Source organism: Perca fluviatilis, chromosome 9, assembly GCF_010015445.1.
Source record: "Perca fluviatilis chromosome 9, GENO_Pfluv_1.0, whole genome shotgun sequence".
Lineage (NCBI taxonomy): Eukaryota > Metazoa > Chordata > Actinopteri > Perciformes > Percidae > Perca > Perca fluviatilis.
In genome coordinates, this window is record NC_053120.1 from 8,334,366 (window position 1) to 8,343,511 (window position 9,146).

Below are 9,146 nucleotides of genomic sequence, written 5' to 3' on the forward strand. Positions count from 1 at the left end.
TTGGACACAAATTATTTTATATGGTAATGTATGAGTTTGCTAAATTGAGCCTATTGACCAGATTGTCATCATGTCCCAATGAAAAATGAACACCACATTTAATGAATGAATGAATTTGTAATCTACACATATTTTTTATTTCCTAGATTTCTTTAAAAAAGAACATCACTTCATTGGGGTAAAATCTTTCCAGTGTAAGGGTCCAGATTTTAAATGTATTCTAATAATATATCGATGTATCACTGCTTATAACATCAGTAATGGATGGATCAATATAAGACATTTGACTTAACATTTGGCCCATTTGTTAAATTACAAATATGAAAAGTGACGACAACAGGGGACAGCACACATTGATTCGCATCAATATGATGTAACTTCCATATTTTCATCTGCAATCCCTGAGATGTTATGTATTAGGCCTACAAGAAACTGTCACACTGTTGCTCATAATGCTTTTGATTATAGGTTTGTAAAAATAAAAACCTATTTCGTAAATTCAGCTCAGTAATTGTATTTTGTGACTTCTAAAAATATATCTTATGGCTTGAGCGTCAAACACAGAGTACTGTCTGGTAGATTTAATAGATACTAATTTTGGTGTAAAATCCCCTGCATCTATTCTCCAGCGTTTCCCCTTCATCTTCATTATTATGGCTTACACAACAAAGCCATTATAGCTTAGACAAGGAGGCTTACAAAACTGCTCAAATAGGGTCAGGGATGTACTGTATTAATACACCTGGACATTCCAAATTATTGTCCCCATAAATATATTCACCCTGTTAGTCACTGTTGTTGTGTCTGCCTCCATGATTATCTCAGGCTATCAGATTTAATGTTACGGCTTCAACATTAATCTTTCTCCCCTTCATTCACATCACAGATGGCCTTCTTTTAAACCCTCAGAGTGTACCACATCATTTAGAAAGGTTTAATCTATCACTTAATAAGACTCAAACGCATATAAATTGGGATGTAAAATGATGTCTAATTATCACAAATTTTGGGACATAGAAGATCAAAACTGCATGGCCTGGCAAACATTTGCACTCAGTACATAGTTTGATCTGATCAACATGTTATCTGGGGTAAACCAAATCATGTCACTAATAAGCCACTTTGGGCGCATAGGTAGCTCACCTGGTGAACTGCGCGGCCAAATACAGAGGTTTGCTCCTCGACTCAGCGGCCGTGGATTCGACTCCAGCCTGTGGCCCTTTGCTGCATGTCGTCCCCCCCGCCCTCTCTCCCCTTTATGTCTTCATCTGTCCTATAAGTAAGGGCCTAAAATGCCCCAAAAATAATCTTAAAAAAAACAACAAAAAATCTAACCTAAGAAGCCTCTTTTTTATCAGATTTAAACAAGGCCTCTGCACTATAATACAATGAATTCAGCTGTTCAGTATGTAGCTTTTTGCTGTTTACTGTTTGTCCTACTGTTTAGGCTAAGTATTATTATATCGCAACCTAGTCTCACGGCAGTTCGTGAAATGTTCATGTAATTTAATCTATTGATTTGTGTACACGGACACGTTTATCTTGTTTTTTTCGTGATGGTCAGCACGTTTTTTAAACTAATGTATTTCAATGGTGAGTCTTAATGTAATGTATTTCAATTTGTGTACACGGACGTGTTTATCTCGTTTTTTTCGTGATGGTCAGCACGTTTTTTAAACTAATGTATTTCAATGGGAAGCATATTTCGTGTTCACAGCACGATTCTGTCTCCCAGTCGGGCTGCAGCAGAGAAGCTGTATACATCTTTGCTATTATTGGTATTTTTAGCCCTTTTAATCAACATTTATTCATGAGATCTTATCTGTATTTCTTTTAATGCTATTATTTATTAGCTATGCTTTGTTGTTTATTGATCTTTTTACAACTATAATGCTACACCTATTAACATTTATTTAGATGATCTCATGGTATTCATTTCTTTATTTTAATAATATTATTTTGGTCTTATTACTGGTGAAATATTACAGTATGCTGTAAGAACACTACGATATGATGCGAGTGAGGTGCATTCGAAGCCCATATCCCACAATGCAATGCGGGCATTCATATCAGAGAATCGGACAGTGATCAGCGGGTCTTTAACGCAAGTATCACTTCAATGTACATATTTAATCAGTGGTTTTGTCACAGGCAACAACACGTTTCTCTGTTTTGTTCCAGTAAGTAATACACCGTAATAATGTAAAAATCATCGGAATCCTCCGGAAGTGACGTAGTAATTACCACTCGGTGTGAAAGATTGTTGCACGTTGTACGTGAGAATTTATACAATAAAAATACCAATAATGAAAAAATTGTGTTTTACAACTTTTAGCACTTTGATTTGCCTTGTTGCAGAAAAATACTATATAAAAACCTACAGTTGAGTGTTTAGAAATTCAGCCTAATGGCGTGTTTGACTTTGACTTGTACTGTTGTGAAAAACAGAAAATAAACTAATTACAAAGTAAGCATTTTTTATTTTATTTTCCATGCATCTTTATTTAAAAACATGATTTTCGAATTTTGCAGTTCATGAATGTTAATAGCAAAGACTAAAGGGAAAAAAAACATGAACATATTTATGTGTGGGGCTTTGTTTGATTTAAAATCACACTGCATTATTAGTTGTTTTAAATGAATGACTTTTTTGAAATAACAATTTATGGAAGGCCTAGCATAATTATTATATTCAGAAGATGAACCTCATATCAATCACCATGGTTACAACTTGTAGCCATCCGAACCTTTGTAACATTTACTGAGACTATCTTGCATTTTTTACTGATGCGTATTTGAATTATTCCCTTTGCTTTGTAAAACTACAAATTCCCTCCCCCCTGTGGGACTTATGAATTATTATCTCATCAAAGTGGAAAGCAGGACTGTGGCTGACTCAGATGTTTTTCAAATTGATTCATACAAGTTTATAAAAACACTTTAATGTCATTGTGTTGACTGTAAATCTACCAAACCCATTCCAGAGAACATTGAGCCTCCAATGTCACAAATATTTGTTGACCGTGTCAAGCTTTCTATCATCACAGGCTATCCTGTCACATAAGGGCGACATTAAAGTGATGGTTCGGAGTAATTTCACCCTAGGGTCCTTTGCACCATGATCTCGAGCCAAACACCCCCCCAGAAGCTTTTTTCACCTGGGTTGAACATTGGGAGTGTTAGCGTAGTGTAGCGTTATCAGCTGAATAGCTTAGCGCAGAGGCTAATGGATCCGAAGTGTCTCTTAACATTACCCCACTAATAATGCCCGAAATGATACCAAACGTCTACAGTAGTACAAATAGGTTATGCACTCATAAAACGATGGATTGTAAAATTTGTAAGTACACCAGAAGTTTATGTAAATAACACTTGCCTGCTGGCTACTGCTCTCTGCTGCTGCTGCTGCTGCTGTTCCTACCGGGCAGTAAGAGTGCTTACGGACATCTACAAATTACAACACCGAAAAGAGATGCAACAAAAATATTTATTAATTTAATGATTAAATAAGGTAATGTCTCCAAACTTACCTCAATTATTACTTGTCTCCTGCTAGTTATACTACAGCACTTACTTAAAAAATAAGTTAAATTAAAAATTTTATTTTTGTTGCATCTCTTTTCGGTGTTGTAATTTGTAGATGTCCCTAAGCCCTCCGCTTCTTACAGCAGCAACAACAACAGCAGAGAGCAGAAGCCAACAGGCAAGTATTTATATAACCTTCTGGTGCACTTACAAATTTTACAATCCATCGTTTTATGAGTGCATAACCCCTATATAGTATGTATAGACCTTTGGTATCATTTCGGCTATTAGTGAGTAATGTTAAAATACACGCGATCCATTAGCCTCTGCGTATAAGCTATTCAGCGGCTAACGCTACTCTACGCTAACTCTCCCAATGTTAGACCCAGGTGAAAAAAGCTTCTGGGGGGGTGTTTGGCTCGAGGTCATGGTGCAAAGGACCCTAGGGTGAAATTACTCCGAACCATCACTTTAAAGTCACAGTGACAGTCAGAGTATCTAAAGCTTCAACACTGTGATGTATTTTAACCCGGTCTCACAACTTTCCGAGTGAAACAGAATATGGGCATCAGGGATTTGATTATATCACACACCTCTTATTGTTCAGCTAGCTGCTATGTATGATCTAGGAACTAATGTTACATGTGATGTAGGCTATGTAATCACATTCGGTTGAAGAGTCTAGCATTAGTGGCTGAAAACTGCAAGCTAACTGAGCTCGGTAGCCAGCTAGTTAGCATGCTATCTTGGTTAGTTATAATGTTATCCAATTTGCTCATGCGGCAGCTAGCTATAGCTACCTAGCAAACAGATACAGATAGCTCTTCTGGCGTAGCGGCATCTTTTTATTTGTTTATTTTTTTGTACTTTGTCACATCCATTTGAATATTTTGACAAACTTTTTTCAAAATATTAGCTGTAGCGCTGCTGTACTTGAACTTGACTGATTAAGGTACTGCTATTACTTGTGATAGATTCATGTTTTAAGATATGACGGTGCAGCCCTGGTGGCAAATGTGGGAATGATTGAGTGAATGAATCAACTTGAAGCAACTTGAATAGAAAGAACTGTATACATGCTAAAAGTGCAGTCTCATTCCCCAAAACTGCTGCCAGCCATTATGTGGAATCTATGTGACATTAAATGTGATTTTATGTGACAGTCTTTGAAATAAAATTGGTATGCCGTGATCCATCAAAGACAGATATGTTGGCCCATAAACAGTAGAAAGTCATTTTGGTGGTGTAATATTTTCTCTTCACATATTAGTGTTGACTCATAACTCTGTTAAGGGAAATGCCCAGGCTGGGTTTACTGACTGTACCCGTATCTGTAAACACATAGAAAAGTAAATACTAAACTCCTGGAGTGCCCTTTTGCTGAACAGCATTGAAGAAACTGGGGCAGACATCCACCAATGAGCAATTGGAAAATTAACAGAATTATTTAATTCTATTATTTCAAATAATAATAGCTAAATAAAATAAAACCCACAAGCATCTGACAAGTGTGAAAAAGAGGCACTGTGGCAGCAACTATGCTGGCTGTATAACAGGTTTGTGTGGGAGGCTAGAGAAAATTCTACAAACTGACTTCTTCTACATGACTGCAATTAAGAACAAGTGATCAAATGGTTACTGAATGGAAACAGTTCTTCCAAAGATAACACTTTAGATGTTTTAATTTAATATCATTTATAATTTAAGTGAAGGCCGTAAAGCAAAACTCACAAAATGAGAGGGAATGTTTGATGTCGGCTATCATTTAATATAGTGTTATGACGGAGCCAACAAATTATTTTAGAAAGAGCTTTCTCCTTGCCATTATATATGTTTGTAATATATAGGCACTTTCTGTAAAAAAAACTTGAATCATGGCTGAATTTTCCATCAATTTTGTTGAATGTCCCTAAGTGTGACTCAAAGAAGAAAAGCACAGAGTTAACTTTAAAGCTCTGATGAGCTCTCATTCTGAACTTTTAGATCTGACTTTGTGTACACATATACTATTGTGAATTATGTTTTCAGTAATAACAGTGCCGAGATAAAGATACAATCAAGAAATGAAGGTCAATATTTGCCTCTATCTTTAGTACTTCTGCCTCTCATTTAACAAATCCATTCCAAGTGAACTGCAGGCTGCTTTCTTTTCTCTCAGAGGTGTGGGAATTATGACTGTACAGTATGACCTGAGCGAACTGCAAAAAAGGTGTGTAACTGGCAGTGTCACAGGCGGATGACTGTACGAACCAGTTTCCTTGTTTTATCTTACAACACTGTATAGTGAGCGTCTTCCTCTGAAGGAAAGACTGATGACCACAATTGGTAAACTGTACACACCCTTTTTGTGGGTTTATGCAAAAGCTTGAATTCACATGAATAACCATCTATTACTCGAAATGCTCCTCGATGAAGCATTAACAATTTCCTTGAAAGAATAATCGTTACACCTTCAACATCAAGACTTATCAGTTCTCATCCTGAACCCCGTCTGACAGCACCTGCAGAACAGTAGACTTTAAATCAGTTCAAGGAATTGATTCTCACAGCGAGACACATTATCCCAGTATTCCTTCTTCACAGAAGACATTTTGACTTGTCACAGCAGGAAAAGCACAACGGTGAATAATACAATTAATGATGGCTGGATTTCCTTTAGCTGCAGTTTCATGTTCCTGTATTGTGCATGCTAGCAAAGCGTCACATTGCCATCGCTCACTAAAACCGTTGTTAATGTTATTAGTAACACCTGAACTTTTACTAATATGTCAAGTCAAGATATCTGCTGTTTTCCTTGCTCACTTCCAATATCTTAAAGGGCCAGTTTGCTAGCCTGACAAGCCAGACCCACTACAAGATATTGGGTCTGGGAACTCACCACTGACAGGGCTCAATCCGAGGGGCGGGATAAACGGTTGTCTTTCAAATTCCCTCTGCATGCAATAGGATAGCACTACAACCAGGCAGAGCAAAACTTTTCAACAAACACATCTTCCTTTTTTAAGAAGGACTTCAGTGTCGTTCTTTGTTCTTTTCTCAAAGAAAAGCTTAACTCCAAGTCTTCCAGAAGACCGCTGTTCCCAGCAGCAGCAGCCATAAGCCCTAGCCTCGTGAGACCGTCCTGATCTCGCGAGCTCCAGTTTTCCACTCGCAGATCAGTCTGGCATCTTGAGGTAGAGAAAATTTTGAGCCATTCGCCCAAACGACCGGCCAATCAGCGTTGGTTTTGAGGCAGGTTTAGGTGTGACGCAACGAGAGTCTTATCCGAATTAGAAAGTATTCCTTCATTGAAAGAAGAGCAAAAAACGGCACTGGAGGCTTTTCTTGGAGGAAAATATGTTTTTGCTCTTCTCCTGACTGGTTTCGGCAAGAGTTTGATCTGATTGGTTGATTTGGCCCATCTATCACCAACATAGGTGGTGATAGACAGATGGTTTATCCAATCAGCTAACCAGTATTTTCGCCCCATCCCAAAAGTTTTCCAACGGAAAATTCCCAGATGGATTGGCCGAGCAAATGCGAAGCGATCCATCTGGCGGAGTCAGGTTACATAAGCCCGCCCACCAACTCTATACACGATGTGATTGGCCTGACCAGAGTTTGGTTTTTCCAGCTCGCAAGCCACCGGAGAGTGCCTAGACCCCCGCCTGGCTGCAAATTAAATTTGCTGCCGCTAGGGTGCGTCTAGATTTCTAGGCTACCAGTTTGCCTCAAAAAACACAAATAAATGATATCAATTATAACTAGTGGTATCTAATTCTCAAATGTATATCATCGAGGTAAACATAACTTGATTTGTGATGCTCATAGCATAATTTTCTTTTTTTTAAATAAACTTAAACAAAGAAAAAAAATACAAATAAGGGCTGGTTCATGTGACAAATAAAATGTATTGATACATCATTGAGATATGACCAATAAGCATGTGTGACGCATGCAATATGACAGCTCATTCCAGCTTTTCAAGTTCCAGTTTTTAATTATGAATTATAGGTCAGACGTGACTACACATGCATTACCTTAACCATGTTTGGAGGGTAATGGTAATTGGGTAAATTAGGACAAAAATTGCTTGTAGGATAATATTATAAACATGAAGAACTAGAGCATCAGGTTTACGCAACACCTGCAGAGAATCACAGCACTGAACTGATTTTAACAAGATTGCTGGATTCTATAGCTTAACTTCCTAGAAATAAACATTTATGCAAGCACGGCCTACACATTATTTAATTAATTACTTATTAATTTAAGTGGTTACACACACACACACACACACACACACACACACACACACACACACACACACACACACACACAGCAGACTGAATCAGATTTTTTGAACAAAGCCTCAAAAAAAATTGTCTGTTACCTGGCAACATGTTGCCTAAATATATGCTTCCTATTGCACCTAATAGCGCCTCAAATTCACAAAATGTACCCCTAGCTTGTTGCTGATGAAGCATCAAAACATCATCAGCGAGTCATTTCGAGGGATTTTGGATGTCATAAGAAAATCCGGAAGTATCTCTTTACAGTAAGGAGCAGTAGAGAAAGTGCTTGAATGATATGCACTGAGTAATGACAGCAGGCTGTTTGTGCTGGGAAGGCTGTGCAGCAGAGTTTACATAAATTATCACGCCAGATAAATATTCACTAGCTATTGTGCCTTCGGTAATCGTGTTTGTAGATGTTCTTATTAATCAACCACAAACACATGAAGCAAACATTAGACACAATGCGGATCAGGCATATTTACACTTAAGTAAACACAAACAGACATACAGTAATCGGAAATATAGATTTCAACATGTCAGCATCTGGAAAGACTTCTAAGATTCAGAGCTTTAAATGTCTAAAACCTCCATAGTTCACTTATCCTGGCATATTAGTTCTATTTACTTTAAAAACATACATACAGAGTGATTATCTAACATTTCAGTATTCAGATTACATAAACAGAGCTGCTATGTAGAGTAGTGTTGTAGTATTGTTGTTTTATATTGTGCAGGTAGTGTCCTCTAGTGGCCATATCTAGGTATTGTACTTTCACTATTTCAGTCAGAGCACGTCTGTGAAATCGATAAGTTGGATGCTTCTGATGACACACTGATTAATAACTCAACCACAGTCACTTTTTGATGAATTGCATATATTGATGTACATCTACTGTATGTAAGCATCTCCAAAAACATATGCTTCTGTAATAACTGATGACAGTTATGATAAAAAACTTTTGAGGGTCTTCACGCATGAAATGGCAATTCACATTTTAGTTGTTTAATTAATGGTAAATTACAGGTGTGTTGTTCTATTAAATATGTGCATTCAACAGATCAATGATTGGATGTGCCAGAACTTTCTTAAATTAAATGAAGAAAAAACGGAGGTGGTTGTTTTTGGAGCAAAAGAGGAATGATTGAAAGTCAGCGCTCAGCTTCAAACGACAATGTAAAAAACAAACCAGAAATCTTGGTGTAGTCATGGACTCAGACCTGAATTTTAAAAGCCACATTAACATAATTAAAAAATCTGCATATTATCACCTTAAAAATATATCAAGGGTTAAAGGACTTATGTCTCAGCAGGATCTGGAAAAACTTGTCCATGCTTTTATCTTC